General features: G+C 30.9%; 1 long non-coding RNA gene and 1 other non-coding gene across 2 annotated transcripts; one reads left to right on the top strand and one right to left on the bottom strand.

Moving 5' to 3' along the window:
* The first annotated feature begins 1,240 nt into the window (after window positions 1-1,240).
* Window positions 1,241-1,344, top strand: LOC112793972 (small nucleolar RNA R71). Its single transcript, XR_003198656.1, has one exon. It is a non-coding gene; the product is annotated as a small nucleolar RNA R71 (small nucleolar RNA).
* Window positions 1,345-9,533: 8,189 nt separating this feature from the next.
* Window positions 9,534-13,177, bottom strand: LOC112790502 (uncharacterized). The gene is made up of 2 exons (XR_003196659.3): window positions 12,873-13,177; window positions 9,534-12,759 (listed from the first exon to the last, which is right to left on the bottom strand). It is a non-coding gene; the product is annotated as an uncharacterized lncRNA (long non-coding RNA).
* Between the last annotated feature and the right edge of the window lie 4,553 nt (window positions 13,178-17,730).

The following is a 17,730-nucleotide window of genomic DNA, read 5'->3' as shown; positions in this document are numbered from 1 at the left end:
TCATTCTTCTTTGTAGGTGGCTCTGTTTGAATGAGAGCACTGTACTCCTTATTCATCACTATTGTTTGCCCACCCTTCAGTGAACTCTTTTTGGTCAGCAGCTCCTTTATGTACTTGATGTATGATGGCATCTACTGAAGAGCCTTAATGAACGGTATGTTCACATGAAGGGATGCAAACATGTCGAGGAACCTTGAATATACTCTCCTTGCTACACCACCCTTGAGCCTTTGGGGAAAAGGTGCATATGGGTTCAAAGTCTCCTCTTTCTTTAGTTCCTCCCTGTGTGTGGGATGGGGTGCTTGATTTCTCTTTTCATGCTTTTCCTTTGGATTGTCTTGGAGGTGCTCTGTTTGTGTGTATACTTCTTCTACACTCCTCTCATCATTTATAGTGATCATCTTGCATTCTTCCCATCTTACTTTCTTTGTTTCTCCTCTTGGGTTCTTCTCTGTGTCACTTGGGAAACTATCAGTAGGTTTGGGAAACTGTTGAGATAGATACCCCACTTAGGACTCCAGCCTCTTGATGGTGTCTCTATGGTATTTTATATTGGCTCGCACTTCATCCTTGAATACTCTGTTGTCTTGAACTTCCTTACATATGCCTTCAAGTAGAGTCTCAATTCTGGAGAGTCTATCTTCGGTTGGTGATAGTGGGTTGAGGTTAGGAGGTTGAAAAGGGTGATTAGGTGGGTGTTGATATGATCTCTATAAGGGGTGTTGGTGAGTTGCATTGTTGTTGGGATTGTGGTTGTGGCGTCTCTGGTCTTGGCCTTGGTCTTGTTGATTTCCCACCCAAAATTAGGGTGGTATCTCCAACCAAAATTGTATGTTTTTCAGTATGGATCATGGATCTGTCTGGGTGAGTTCCCAACATAATTGGCTTATTCCCAGTCACCTTCTTCTCCTGCATTCACTCTTTTTTGAGCTGGTGATAAAGTGGTGATTGCTGCAACTTGGTTCTCTTCCACCTTCTTGGTAAGGTCAGCTAACTGCTTGGTGATCATCTTATTTTGAGCCAGCAGTGCATCCATGTGGTTTAGCTCCATCACTCCTCGAGTGTTGCTCCTTTCAGAAGCATAGAAGTAGTCATTCTCAGCTACAGTCTCAATGACATCTATGGCATCTTCAATGGTCTTCTTCTTGTTTAGAGAGCCCCTGATGAATGGTCCACGGCCTTCTTTGACTTGTAGGAAAAACCTTCATAAAAAATGTGCAGTTGAACCCATTCATTGAACATGTCTGGTGGGCACCTTCTTATTAAGTCCTTAAATCTCTCCCATGCCTCATAAAGAGTTTCACCATCTTGTTGCCTGAAAGTTTGAACCTCAGCTCTCAGCCTGTTGATTCTTTGAGGAGGGTAGAATCTCGCTAGAAACTTGTTCACCACATCTTCCCAATTTGTTAAACTCTCCTTCGGGTAGGATTCCAGCCATTTAGATGCTTTGTTCCTGAGTGAGAAAGGGAACAAGAGCAGTCTATGGATGAACACCATTAGACTTTACATTGTCACGTATTATTAGGAAGGTGGTTAGATGTTGATTGGGGTCTTCTTGGGCACTTCCTCCAAATGAACAGTTGTTCTGAACAAGGGTGATGAGCTGGGGTTTTAATTCAAAGTTATTGGCATGTATGGTTGGCTTTTGGATGCTACTTCCATAATTTCCTGGGTTTGGATTGATGTAAGAGCCTAGAACTCTTTTCTCTTGCCCAGCATGATTCACAGGGCCCTCTCTGGCATGGTTATGAGCTTCTCCTTCATGGTTGTTTTCCATGTTCTCCTCCATGTTTGTTTCAAAGTATTCTTCCTCTTCCTCAGCACCAATAGCTCTTTTTCCTCTTGCTTCCCTCCTTAATCTAAGGAAGGTCCTCTCAGGTTCCGAATCAAAGGAAGTTGAAGCTCTGCTTCTTTTCCCTGTCATACAACTAACAGAGCACACAGCAAGAAATAAAATGAAGAGGTTATTCTTGTTAGAGTGGCTGTTAGTTTGAGTGGTGCAAATTATCAAACAGTTAGTGGGTTAGCGAGCAGAATTGTAAATAATAACAAAGAAAAAGAAAACAAAGAGGGGAGAGGGGATGAGGAAGAAAATAACTGAAACTAAAGGTAATTGACTAGGTAAAATAAACAATCAAAAGAAAATGCTCAATCTCAAAAGAAAATGCTCAATCTAGTGAACTTCTAACTTAATCATTGTCGATACAAAATCAATCCCCGGCAACGGCGCCATAAACTTGATGCACGAAAACTTGTCTCTCAACAAATTTCTCTTCGGCAAGTATACCGAATTGTCATCAAGTAAAAACTCACAATAGAGTGAGGTCGAATCCCACAGGGATTGATTGGTTAAGCAACTTTAGTTGGAAAGATGTGCTAGTTGAGCTAACAGAAATTGAGTTGAGAATTGCAAAAAATTAAATAGCGGGAAAGTAAAATGCAAAAAGTAAATTGCAGAATCTTAAATGGGGATTTGGGGAAATGAGCATGAAGATAAATGGCAGAAAGTAAAGAGAATGGGTAAGATCAAAAATGGGAGATTCATTTGGCTTAGGAGATGTTGCATTCTCCAGATCAAATTCATTCTCATCTCTTCCTCAATCAATGCATTCATTGATCTCCTTGGCAATCTTAGGTGATTGGATCCCAATTTCTTGGCAACCCAATCTTTCTAAGCTTGAACAATTGTCCAATTCCTTGATTTAATTGCTCATGGGAAGAGATGAAGTATGGTCACTGATTATACCACATGTATTTCCAAATCAAAGTGTTGGGAGGATTACATGTCACTATATCCGTCCAAACCCCAATTTGGTCCAACATGAGAAAGCATTTCTAGCATGATCTCCTCATATCTTTTCCAAGGCTCAGAGGAGATCCAATTATGGAGAGTTTCTTTTCCAAGACAACTAACCAATTGAATTAAGATCGAAAGCTTTCTAGCAAATCAAGAGAAAAGAAAGAGGAAGAAGAATGAAAACTAGAATTGATCCATCAAATTACAACAGAGCTCCCTAACCCAATGAAAGGGGGTTTAGTTGTTCATAGCTCTGGAAATAGAAATGGAAAATGGTAGAAAAGAGTACATTCTTCAGTAACTAGAAAAGTGCAGAAAAGTAAATATACAAGGTGTAGTTCTCCAAATTGCCAAGCTCCTTTCTAGTTCAAAACTACTCCTATATATACTACTCTTCTTGATCTTCTAGTTAGTTCTTCAAGTCTTAGATATGGGCCTTTGATCTTGAGTTGAAGCAGTTACAATCTTTAGTGGGCTCAGCTTTGCTTGCAGAAAAGTGTGAGTTAGGCATGGATGTTAGTTAGGACGTTAGTGGTGTTAACATTAAGTGAAAATGTGGGTTCGAGAACGTTAGTGACGATCACCTCTTCCACTAACGTTCCAACCCACTAATGATCCACGTTAACTTCAACGTTAGTGGAACTAACGTGACCACTAACGTTGCCTCTTGGTCCTTCACAAACGTTATTGGCATTCACCTTTTTCAATAACGTTGGCTCTTGGGTCTTCTTCGCACGTTAGAGTTCACGTTAGTGTAACTAACGTGACCCTTAACGTGGGCATGCCTAAGCTTCGAGAGTGTTAGTGACACTTACCTTTGTCACTAACGCTCCAAACGCCCCTCCTTCCCACGTTAAGAGTTCATGTTAATTGGATTAACGTGACCACTAACGTGGTGGTGATTGCCATCTCCAATGTTAGTGACAAAGGTGAATGTCACTAACGTTGGCCCATCATGCTTAGCTCCATGTTACTCTTCACGTTAGTGGTCTTAACGTGGGCACTCTTGGCTTAGTCCAACATTAGTGACAAAGGTTAGTGTCACTAACGTTGGCGATTGCTTCCTCCTCCCATGTTAGAGTTCACGTTAATTGGATTAACGTGACTCTTAACGTGGCTAAATGTGCCCTTGTGGAACGTCAGTGGCATTCACTTTTACCACTAACGTTGGAGCACCTCTTTTCCTCCACGTTAGCTACCACGTTAATGTACTTAACGTGGCAACTAACGTGGGCTATGATGGCTTCGAAGGCGTTATTGGGGGTCACCTTTTTCATTAACGCTACAAGCTTGTCCCTATTCCACGTTAGTGATCACGTTAATTAGATTAACGTGGCTGCTAACGTGGCTCCTTCTTACTTCCTTTGTCCTGAAATCAAGCAATTAAAGTGCATCAAAGCTCTGTTCCAAGTCATGAGATTATGCATCATCAATTATATCATTCAATTTCTGCCTAATTATCATGAAACCATGTAAAGTTCATAATGTTTGCTTGAATCAAGGTGTAAGTGTATTTTTCTCCAAAACTTGCTTATTCACTAAGAAATTGCATGAAACTACCCTAAAATAGTAAAGAAAAGGTCAGTGAAACTGACCAAGATGCCCTGACATCAGGTATACATAACATCCATAATTTCGTACTCATAACATCCATAATTTTATACATATAATGTTCATAATTAACAAATTTTTATAATTAATATCACTAAATTTTAAAATATGTGTCTTATTATATATTTCAAATTATCTTACATGTGTACCAATAGGTCATGATTTTAATTGTTGTAATGTTTTTTATTTGATATTCATATGTACGCTTATTCATTAATTCTAATACATGAATTAATAATTTCTTTTAAAAATTTGTTTTTTAATTTTTGTTTATATTTTATTTTTTATTTTATAATAGACTATATGTAAAAATATGAGTTGTATAATGGAAGTTGTTAAAATTTTTTAATTTAACCATTATAATTTCATACGTATAACATCTATAATTTTAAACACATAACATTTATAATTAACGAATTAGTGTTTATTTATTATTTATTGTTTTATTTTTCAGGTCATAAACCAATAATTTTAGATATTTTTATTTTCAATAAATAGAGATTAATCAAATTTAAGATGTTTTGATTTTTTATAAAATATATTGAGGTGATTTGAGATCTTTTTTAAGATTAATGATATAAAAATTTAAATTTTTTATTTGAAAAAAAATTGTATAATTATAAATGTCCTAATGAAAGAGAATTTTTTACTTTTTTGAGATTTGATTTATATTAAATTTGAGATTGACTTTTAAAACAATTAATAAAAGATAATTATAAAAAAATTAAGTATATTAATTAAATTAAAAAATAATTTATACTCTCTTATAAATAAAAATATTATTAATAATATATTTTTATTTAGGTGAATTTTTTGGTGTAGATAAGAGATTTGTATCTACATGTGTAAATATATGTCGTTTATTATAATTATTTGATAAATGCCTCTGTAGGAGACAAAAATGGTCTCTTTGCATGTTTTTGTTAAAAAATATAAAAAAAAAAGTCTATTGTTCTTTTCACAAGATGAAAGTGAAGATTAGTCCTGCTAATATTGATTATGGTATTTAATATTTTAATGAGGTTAACACGATGACGAACCTATTTTATAAATTGGATTTTTTGTTTCTGGTAATAGTGGAGTTTATGGCCTAAAAATTCGTCAATTACAAAAAGAAAGACACATAAAAGTTTGTGTATATTTTTCAATCTGGTAATATTTAACCTCCTCTCAGCCTTAAAAAAAGACATGATAAAAATTATGATAAAATAAAACAAAATAACATAATATTTGAATTTGAATTAGGATACTAAATTTTAATTTCTCTTTTTAAATTGGATCTGTGTAACAAGAAGGAATCTTTTTAAATGGCTTTAAAAAAATTTTATTTACTTAAAAGATAAACTTTTTTTTTTACCAAAGAGATAGGGAGACTCAAACCCGCGACCTCTTAGGTGAATATGGGAAGATTATAGTATTTGAGCTATAACTCATTGGTACTTAAAAGATAAACTTATTGTTATATATTATTATTCTTATTATTATTATTATTATTATTATTATTATAGAATAATCCTCTAAATTGATTTTTAATACGTTTTTTTATATAGATTATTAGTTTTTAAATAGAACAAAATTAATTAATTAATTTGGATCCCTAAAGTGTTTTTCTTTTTTCTTTTTAGGAAATTTTGCAAGTACTAACTCATTTTAGAAATAATATATAAGTGGTTACACTTAATCAGTTAATCTCTTATTTTGTAGGTAGTTGATAAAATTAATAATGATCAACCTGTTAAGATATAACTTAATTAAAAATTATATACATTAACATAGTTTCTTATTTTAACTTGTTTTACTGAATCAAAAATCTATAATATTATGTATAAAAATAGTAATTACCTAAATAACAATTTCCCACTAATTAGATTGACTATTATATATATTGAGCTACATTGGGACAAAATATAAAAATAAAATAATGGACCAATTTATTGACTAATAGACTCACTAATTTAATTATCAAAAACAAAGATAATATACACCGTTCATAAAATAAATTAACTTTTAGAATTATTCATCCATATAAACCAAAGGATCACCACAATTATTTAAATCTCTCAAGGTTAAAAACGTTATCTAAATGTCTCTATTTACATCTTTATATAAATCGAATTCAATGAATTCGAATTAGGTATTTGAGTAGTAAATTAAATTTATAAAATTCGAATTACTTGAAATATATATGTATTACTAAATGGAATTAAAAAGGTTCGATTTGACCTCTTTTATAATAAATTGATATAGATGAATTTCATTTATAATGGACTGACAAAAATTTAAATTTTGCCCATAATAAATCGACTCAAAGGATTTTGATTGAAGGCCCATAATAAATCGAATACAATAGTTTCAATTTACTAGCTAGTATTTATTTAATAATTCGAATCTAACGGATTCGATTTACGTATGATTGACTACAATCTTATTATTATATATAAATGATTACTTTTTTTGGACAAAGTAAATTAAAAATTTATCATACATAATAATAATAATAATAATAATAATAATAATAATAATAATAATAATAATAATAATTATTGAGAATATTTAAAACGAGTACTAAATTATGTTATATTATATGTTATTTTTAATTTAATATTTTAAAAAAGTCTCATAATTAAATATATTGTTAGTTTATTTTTTCTTTTTAATAAATGGAATAAAATATTTTTTAATTTTTAAATTATTATTGATTATGTAGAGTATTTTATTTAAAATTTGAGTACATACATGAATATGTATATTTAAATTTATTTTTTTAATTTCTTCACATGAAATAAAATACTTTTCTACATAATAATTTAAAAATTAAAAAATTATTTTATTTCATGTGAAGCAATTAAAAGGATTAAATTTAAATGTAAATAATCATGCATGTACTCAAATTTTAAATAAAATATTTCACATAATCAATAATAATTTAAAAATTAAAAAATTTATTTATTTCATGCAAAGTAATTAAAAAAATTAAATTTAAATGTAAATAATCATGCATGTACTTAAATTTTAAATAAAATACTCTACATAATCAATAATAATTTAAAAATTAAAAAATTTATTTTATTTCATTCAAAACAATTAAATAAAAGATTAAATTTAATTGTAAATAATCATGCATGTACTCAAATTTAAAAATCAAATACTCTACATAATCAATAATAATTTAAAAATTAAAAAAATTATTTAATTTCAAGCGAAGCAATTAAAAAAATATTAAATTTAAATTAAATAATCATGCATGTACTAAAATTTAAATAAAATACTCTATATAATCAATAATAATTTAAAAATTAAAAAAATATTTTATTTCATGCAAAGCAATTAAAATAAATTAAATTTAAATGTAAATAATCATGCATGTACTCGAATTTTAAATAAAATATTTCACATAATCAATAATAATTTAAAAATTAAAAATATTTTATTTCAAGCATTAGAAAAATAAACTAACAAAATATTTAATTATGAGATTTTTTAAAAATTAATATTTTATTAAATTAAAAATAATATATAAAATAACATATTTTACTACTTTTTTGAAGTACTTTCAATATTATTATTATTATTATTATTATTATTATTATTATTATTATTATTATTATTATTATTATTATTATGTATGATCAATTTTTTATTTATTTTGTCAAAAAAAAATCAACAATTCATACAGATTATAGACAATTACATGTAAATTGAATCTATTAGACTTGAATTATTAAAATAAACGTTAGCCAGTAAATCGAAGTTATTGCATTCGATTTGCTATGGGTCCTAAATCAAAATCTTTTGAGTCGATTTATTATAGGAAAAATTCAAATTTTTGTCGGTCAATTGTAAATCGAATTTATCCATATCACTATGCAAGAGGTCAAATCGAACCTCTTTAATTCGATTTAGTAGTACATAAGCATTTTAAGTAATTTGAATCTTATAGATTCGATTTACTACTCAAATACCTAATTCGAATTCATTGAATTTAATTTATATAAAAATCTAAAGGAAGACATCTAGATAAAGTTTTTAACTTTGAGAGATTCAAGTGATTTTGATGGTCTTTTGGTTTATATAGGTGAATTACCCTTATTTTCACGTATTCATTACTTAAAATTTTAATTAACAAATAAATTAATATTCAAATTTGTATTAAATTGTATTTAACTCCTTCATGACAACCAAAACAAAAATCCTATCCGGCTTTCTTTTTGTAGTTGACAAACGGGGATGTTTAACCTATAAATTATACCATTGCTAAAAAAAGGCCCAACTTATAAAACAAGTTCGTCCTCATATTAATCTCATTAAAATATTAATATCATAACTAATATTAGCAGGACTAATTTTTAAAGTTGTACATGGATCGGATAATATCTGTATATCTGCAGTAATTATCTACATTCGATCCAAATTTTACGGATATTATCCGATCTGCAGAGCTATCGGATTTGATAAGATCTGATCCGCAATATGGTAAGATTAGATTGTGGATTTGGCAGTAATATCTGCAGATCTAATCCACAAATCCGCATATCAACATATCTCATATAAATAGCATAGTTTAAGAAAGTAATACTATAAGAAATTATTGAAATAGCGACCGATTTAGCGCCCGATTTGGGTAGTCGCTAAAACCATGGTTGCTAATCAGAAAATAACGACCAGCTTCGGTCGCTAAACGTTAGCGACCGATTTGTTAATTAGGCCACCAAACCCTCATCAAAGAGTATCGGTCGCCAAATCAGTCGCTAAATTGTGACCAAATCTTTCGTCGCTAAATCGGTTTCTGAGTAAATTGGTCTCCAAATAGCGACCAACTTTTCAATCGCTAATTTGTGACCAGTGTTTCGATCTCCAATTCGCGACCGTTATTTCGGTCGCTAATTTGTGAGCAACATTTCAGTCTCTAATTCGATCAATAAGTGTGGACCTGTATTTTAGCAACCAACATTTCAGTCGCTAAATTGATCGTTAATTAGCAACCAAGCATTTTAGTGACCAAATTTCCATGGCTAGCCCTAATTTTTTAATTATCATTTTATTGAAAAACCATCAATACAAAACCTACACCTTAACACATAAAAGTAAACAACACTTAAACAATAACCAAAATAACATAACACACTTAAACAATAACCAAAATAACTTATCAATTCAATATCATAGACAACAATAATAAGTAAATAACACTCTCATATTACTAATTACATCATTTAAAGTCGATTTACTAACTAGCATCACAACTACTAATCACTCTTCAGACGTACATTCACCATCTTCATCCTCTCTATTTGTTTCTCCACCTTCTAGTTGAGGAATCGGAATTTTAAAATTAAGCTATTTCATCATTTCTTGAAGCATACGGTTATTAAGTTCAAGTCATTTTTCTGTCTTTTCCATCCTAGTTTTCAAGTCGTCGTTCTCTTCTTTCATTTTCTTCATTACTTCTTCATGTTATGACCTTTGCAACCAATCGGATGACTGAGAACTAGGGCCACGATAACTAGGTCTTTTGTCAATTGCAGTGAATTCTATTCCAAGTCCACAAATAATTCTTCCCTTTTTAACTCTGGCTATTTCACACTACACATCCATCTCATTTGGTGCATTACTTCCTTCTTCAAATGCTTTTTAATGAAAAAGTCTCACAATTATTTAATGTATTTGGACTATTTATTTATATTTTCGCAAGAGTTCCCTCTTCAAGAGCTATTCACCCATGAGGTCCTATTGACAGACATAAGAAAAGCATTTGATGGATATAAATAAAGCATTGGTTAACAGATAGTTTTATAGGAGCATATTTTGCTTTAAAAATCACAAAAGTTGCAGTCTGACAACTATTCTATGTGAATATAAGTAAAGAATATTTTGATGCATGTATGTATTAGTTGGTAGTCATTTTACTTCACCGTTGTAATGCAAATAAAGTCAGCTATAGTATTAGTAGATAAGTATTCATTATTGTAATAACTAATAAGCAACTAAGCATATTTATACATATAAAATTTTAAATAAATAAGAGTTGCAAAAACAAAAAATCAAATGCACTCAAAGTACAATCACATGCATGCAACAGTTTCAACTTTCAATTGACAGTGATTTGGTACTTAGGAGATTTGGTCCCTTAGGTCTCTTTATAGTCCCACCTTATCTGAGAAAATCCAAGGTATAGCATACGAATTTGCTAATAAAATTCACCTAGGAACTGTCATATGGCCAAGAAATTAATTACTTCACCTCAACCATGTATTAAGATGCAGAATGAAGATATTATATATATCAACAACCGAGACATCACAAATCCCAATGGGTATGAAAAACTATTAAGTTATAACGCAACACAGTCCATTTTACGGTTAATAATAAGAAATCATAAACAAAAAACTTCGTATAAAACAAATACTGTTCTCAATGCAGGTGCTGCCTCTAGAGCTCCGTCTGCAGTTGAAAAAGTCACATGTGTAAGTCCATTCTCCCTCATGAATTTGGGACCTAACTGAATAGTAAAACCAAAATTCAAATTAAATTTCCCTTTCTAAATGTAAACGCTAACATAAGATTAGAACTGTCAATCAAAACACGTACATAGGTGAACACAGCAGTAACTCGTAGAGGTATAGCCCGTGCAAATTTGAATGATGGGAAAATAAATTTAAAGAAACTACAGAATATATACTATAAGGTCTCAGTGATATATTTTGCATTGCTGAGTTCTCCATACTGTACTATCTCTAGACACTAACCACGCACTGAATATATGAATCCAAAAAAATTGAGTTCAGAAATTCACTAAAGAATAGAAAAGACAACAAACAGTCACAAAGAAATGAACAATTGAAAATATTAAAACTTCCATAACTTAGAATACAACTCGTCACCAAAATTCATTACCAATGTTTGAAGAAATTCAACATGAAAAAATTTGTCATGAAAAAATTTAAAAGGGGTGGGGGATATCATTACAAACAAAGTCTATTCAGTATATAAAATGAGATTTTGTTGTCACTGCATACTATAAAAACTAGAGGCGGTAGATCCATTAGCCATTCAAGTTGTGAATTGTGATTATGGACTGTGTTAAAAAAGCACATCAAGTTGATGGTTCACGGGCCACAATTATAAATAGCTCCTGCACAACTATAGTCTATAAAAAGCTCAATCCACTTACCAATTAGAAATCATAATATGTTTGACTACCCGAAACTCCTATATGAACTAGCACAACAACATAACTAGATCGAGGTATATTAGCCTTAGAAATAACCAATCAGGGATAAACAATATAGTTCTTGCCGAGACAGTATAAATAGATCAATCGTGGTAACCAATCAAGGTTCAATAATTACAAAACTGAACTCTTTAGCTCAAGACAATACTAATGATTTGCTGGGAGATACAAAATAAACACAAGAAGCACACACATTCTCCCGTTACAAAGTTCATCCATTCTTATAACTCCCCCCCAAAATCAAATGTACTGTCAAAAGTTATCCTCTTAAACAATCTAAAATATTCATTTATGACAACATCTATATAAAAAGAGAAACCTTAAGCATGAAAATTGAATTAATTAGTTAACATGAAAACCATCTTAGTTTGGCCAAATAACATGAACACCTTGAAAGAAGAACTCCCCAAGATTATACTAAAGATCAAAAACACGAACATTAAAGAAAGAAACATAGATTTTATTAAAGATTTGTATCAGCTTATGTGAATACAGTCAATTCTCTGCATTCCATGTATCAACCTTTAAAAAATAATAATAAATAAACAAAAAACATAAGATTTTACATCGAAACTACAGAAAACAATGAAAGAAGAAAAAAAAGCATTACCCTAGTAAAAACCTGCAAAAAACATTCCCAAGATTCCTATACTACATTTCTTAAATCTACAGCTTCACTAAAATATGTTGTTGCTTTTCATCTATTAAATTGCAATGAGATTTAATCATAGGAGTATATGAAAAACTTCAGAACTAATTAATATCAAAGTCATTATTAGAACATTGTTGAAACTATCAACCATGGCAATTCAATAGCAATGAAACACAGAATTCAAACATTGATGTAGAAAACAAAATGAGAAAAATAGAGAAAAGAGTTCATCCACAACCGAATTACTCAATAGTTCCAAACCTAGCATCAGATAAATGTAATTGCATAAATAAAATCAAATCAGGAAAGAGTTCATCAAAAATTTTATCGGCTGTGTTGGAAGGCACGTCGAGCTGAAAGAAATGATGCAGAGGAAGGAATGCCGAGCTCAGAGTGATCACTGGTAGTGAGAATATCTCCAAGCGACGATCATTCTGTTCAAAATTGGCAAGCCTGTGGTTGTTTGATCTATATCAAAGACGGAACTAATGTTGGTGGGAGCACATCGCTAAAACCCCTAACCAGAGGGGGAAAAAAACCAAACCTAACAGCATGATCAGAATCGGTGATTAGGAGGTTACCTGCTTGAAGACGACGAAGATGACGCCGAGATCTCAACGACGTAGGCGACGACACCAAGACTGCAGAAAAAGACAGAGAGGATACCTTAGGAGATGGCGTCGAGACCAGAGAAGACGATGCCGACGGGACCTCAGGAGAAGGCAGCGAGAGGCGCGCAGAAGATGGTGGTGAAGAAGACGACAACGGCACTCAGAGACGACAATGGTATCTAATTGGAGAAGATGAGAATGGTAGTGGTGAGTTAGGGTTAGTGAGGATAATTTAGAAAATATCTTCTTTTTACATAGCGGCCGCTTTTGTAACTGATTAGTTTATAAAATCGGTCGCTAATTTAAAAATTAGCCACCGATCTAGTAACCACAACTTTAGCAACCAACCACGTTATTTTATTTACCTACAGATCGGTTGCAAAATCGTTCCTAAATTAAAAAATAGCGATCGATTTTATGACCAAGAGTCTCAAGGACATTCCTTCCTTTGTTTTGATTGTTAACTAAGTCGTTAAATTAAAAAAAAAGCGACCAATTTTAGCGACCATTTATATCCTAGTTGTATAAAACAAGTTGGTCGCTAATTTGGTGGCTATTAGTGACTATTTATGTTAGTTACTAAAATCAGTCACTAAATTAAAAATTAGCAACTGATTTAGCGGCCAGTAATGTAGTGACTGAATTAGCAACGAAACAGTTGTTTACCCTATTTCAATATCAGTTGCAAAATCGGTCGCTAAAATAAAAAATAGCAACTGCTTTTGTGACCAACAGTTCCAAAGACATTATTTCCGTTTTTGTTGCTAAATCGGTTGCTAAATCAAAAAATAGCGACCGATTTTAGTGATCGATTTTATTTTGGTTGTATTTAAAACTTATCAATCGCTAATTTGGTTGCTATTAGTGGCCGAATTTATTGGTCGCTAAAATGGGTCGCTGAATGTAATTTAGCGACCGATTTAGCAACCAATATTGATTTGATCCTGGAAATTCTGTATCGGTCGCTATTAGCAACCAATTTTTTCAATCGCTAAACTTGGTCGCTATTCCGGTACTTTCTTGTAGTGTAAACCCTACTGTGATATGAATTTTAGTGTGTCGTTTTATGAATTTTATATCTTTTTTTATTTTTTTATGTTGTACTTCAATTTAGAATAATTAAACTTAGATCTTGTATTTTTTTTATTATAATTCAAGAGAACTTTTATTGATAATATTTTAGGAATAAATAGGCATAAACAGGTAAAAGAATGGATTTTCTGAACATTTTTTTGTAAAAACAAGGCCTTAAAATAGTTTTTTTTAATTATGCAGATATACCCAATATCAGATCCGATCCTGAAAAAATGCAGATATCGTATCCGATCCAATTTGATTAGTGCAGTGCGGATCGGATAGAATTATAGGCTATATCCGATCCGTGTGCAGCCTTACTAATTTGTATTTCTATCACTTGAAGAGAACAATAATTTTTTTTTTGTGTTCTCTGACAAAAACCTACAAAAAATTATTTTTATTTTCTAAAGAAATATTTGTCAAACAATTACAAAAAGTAGCATATGTCTATATATGTAGATACAAATTCTCTATCTACATTCAAAAATTTGACTTTTATTTATTATTTATGATATTTTGACTACTTAGCATTATACCTCTACCAAATAGCATCTTAATGTAATTCAGCAATTTATTATCGAGTTAGTTGACTAATAAAAATTTGAGGACAAATTATGCTGCATTGCCTGCATGTGCCGTCCTAATCATAAACAAGGTCAGTAGCAATGTGCCGTCCTAATCATATCCAATAATAGACAGAAATCTTGGATACACATGTAATCTTTCTTCTTCTTCTTTTTTTGTTTCTTTCTTTGAGATTTATTTATAGCGAAAGTGGGAAAAGTTTATTGGCTATTTGAATATTGAATATTTATTTGTCTTGAATACGCAAGAAATTCTGTACGATAAAGTTATGTGGGAGTGACCTCAGTTACTCCTTTGCATTGCTTGCAGCAATCAGTCAAACTTATAAAACTGGAGTCACTGAATTAAGGAAAACAAAAATAAACACACGGTATTACCTTTTTTCTTTCTAAACAAACATCTAAATTTATTTCTTTAACACATTTAAAATTTGATTGAAAACAAAAAATTTATATAATTTGTCAAACAAAAATAATTTTTGAAATTTTTTACAAATAATTTATTAAAAATTAAAATATCTAATTTAAAAGTTTTTACAAACCAATTTGATTTTTTTCTAATTTTTTAGATTTAGTTTAATTAACAAATATGTTGTAGAAATCTTTGTCACATATTTAGAGATTTTTATGCATATGTAAGTCCACCGCCAATGATGGATGCACATTTAGGAAATTGAATTATTCTCCACATTTAAGCAATTTTAATATCCAAGTTTATCCAAGTAATTTAGATCACGCACTTCTTTTTTCTCTTTCTTCTTCTCTCGCGCTGTTGCTTCTTCTTCTTCTTTCAAATTCATGCATGCGTTCTTCTTCTTCTTCTTCTTCTTCACACCTGATGCTATGTTTTCTTCTTTTTTGTTACTGTTGTCACCAATACCACCATCTCCTCTTCCTCCTCTTTCTTCTTCTTTTCTAATTGGAATTTCTTCTCCTCCTTCCTTTTCATCCTTCTCTTCTATCATCATCATCATCATCATCGTTATCTTCACTGTCGTCTTCTTCTTATACATATTGTCGTTATCGTTATTGTTATTGTTATTGTTGAATTTTTACCATGTTGATGATGTTATCTGATCCAAAATTGATTTTGGATGTGTTTCTGTTCACGATTCAATCTTGTTTGTGGGCTTATTTTTGAATTGAGTTTATGTGTTGTAATCATTATGTAATTTTAGTCATTTCTGAGTTAATTGTGCCGCAATTCTTATGTAATTTTGGTTCATTTCTGAGTTAATTGTGTCGCAATCATTATATAATTTCAGTTCATTTCTGAGTGAATTAATGTGCATTTAGACTCATTGTCTTGCAGAATTCAAAACTCTTTCTCCTTTTTCTCCTCATCTTCCACTGCTTCTTCTTTTTCATCTTTTTCTTCTTCATCTTCACCATCTTATTTTATTTTTTCAAAATTCTTTTTTATTTACTCTCTTGAGAGGAATAAAACAAAGAAAAAGAGAAGGAAATATCAAACAAAAAAGAAGAAGAAACATGTTAATGATGTTGTCTGATCCAAAATTGATTTTGAATGTATTTATGTTCATGATTCAATCTTGTTTGTGTGCTTCCTTTCGAACTGAGTTATGTCTCATAATCATTATGTAATTTTGGTTCATTTCTAAGTTAATTGTATCACAATTGTTATATAATTTAGGTTCATTTCTAAGTTAATTGTGTCGCAATTATTATATAATTTTGGTTCATTTCTGAATGAATTAAGGTGTATTTGGACTCGCTGTCATGCACAATTCAAAACTCTTTTTCCTCTTTCTCCTCATCTACTGCTTCTTTTTTTTCATCTTTTTCTTCTTCATATTAACATTTTTATTTTATTTTCTCAAAATTATTTTTGATTTACTCTCTTGAGAGGAATAAAACAAAGAAAAAGAGAAAAAATATCAAACAAAAAAGAAGAAGCATGTTAATGACGTTGTCTGATCCAAAATTAATTTCGGATGTGTTTTTGTTCATGATTCAGTCTTGTTTGTGTGCTTGTTTTTTAACTGAGTTTATGTGTCGCAATCATTATGTAATTTCGGTTTATTTCTGAGTTAATTGTGCCGCAATGATTATATAACTTCGGTTCATTTCTAAGTGAATTAAGGTGCATTTAGACTCGTTATCCTGCAAAATTCAAAACTCTTTTCTCTTCACCTTCTATAGCAATAACAGCAAAAATAGAAGCAACAAAAGAATGACGATGAGAAGAAGAAGAAGAAGAAGAAGAAGAAGAAGTCAATAACGTAGTGCGTGAATGTGAATGAGGTTGGTGTGCGCGTGTAATCACGGTCTTTTTAATGAGTGATTTTGTTGGTATTGGATCGACTTGGTTGGACTCGGATGGCAATATTGCTTAGATGTGTAGCAAATCTGTAGAAAACTAGGGGCGGTATAGGATTTTTTTCTATAATAAATTTAAAAAAATTATTTCAAAAATAAATATTTCAACTTTAAATGTCAGTATAAATCTTTTTTTTTTTTGTAATTTGAGGAAGTTCGTCGGAACCCCGACGAATTTCATATACATGATGAAGTTCACCGCATTGCTGGCGAACTTCACTTTTAAAACTCCATAACTAACTGGCTAACTCAAATTTCTAGAGATGATGATAATATTGCCATTGCCATCGACGATGTTGAAGAAGCTATGCTTGTCTTTTCAGTATTCAACTCCCAAATTAAACCAAACTAGATTTATTTTAAAATTAAGATGTTGGGGAGCACCATCTCTACTATACCATTGTAAAATACGGCTTATTTTTGTGTACTTTTGTGTACTTCTATGTATTCTTGGAAACGATGATAATCACTTAGGAATTTGAGTTTCTCAATTTGGAGTGAAGTTCGCGCAAGGTGCGGCAAACTCATCCTAAACACAAAAAATGTATTTCGGAAATGAAAGTTTGTTTAATTTTGTTTGTAAAATAATAATTCTTTTAAATTTATAATAGAAAAAAAAACCTGGAAGTATATATATTAAACAATTTTGTTTTTTTTAACATGTATAATGGATGCAAAATTTTTTATTTTTTAGTATAGTTCTGTGTGATTATTGTTCCTGTTAACTAAAATCCCTAGACCTCTCACCCTCTACCTCATTTTTATGACACAATAAAAATAATGATGTAATCTTATATCAATTTGAGTTATCATATTGTAAGTTTACT

Source organism: Arachis hypogaea, chromosome 3, assembly GCF_003086295.3.
Source record: "Arachis hypogaea cultivar Tifrunner chromosome 3, arahy.Tifrunner.gnm2.J5K5, whole genome shotgun sequence".
Lineage (NCBI taxonomy): Eukaryota > Viridiplantae > Streptophyta > Magnoliopsida > Fabales > Fabaceae > Arachis > Arachis hypogaea.
The sequence above is the reverse complement of the archived record's forward strand: the minus strand, read 5'-3'. Positions and strand labels throughout refer to the sequence as shown.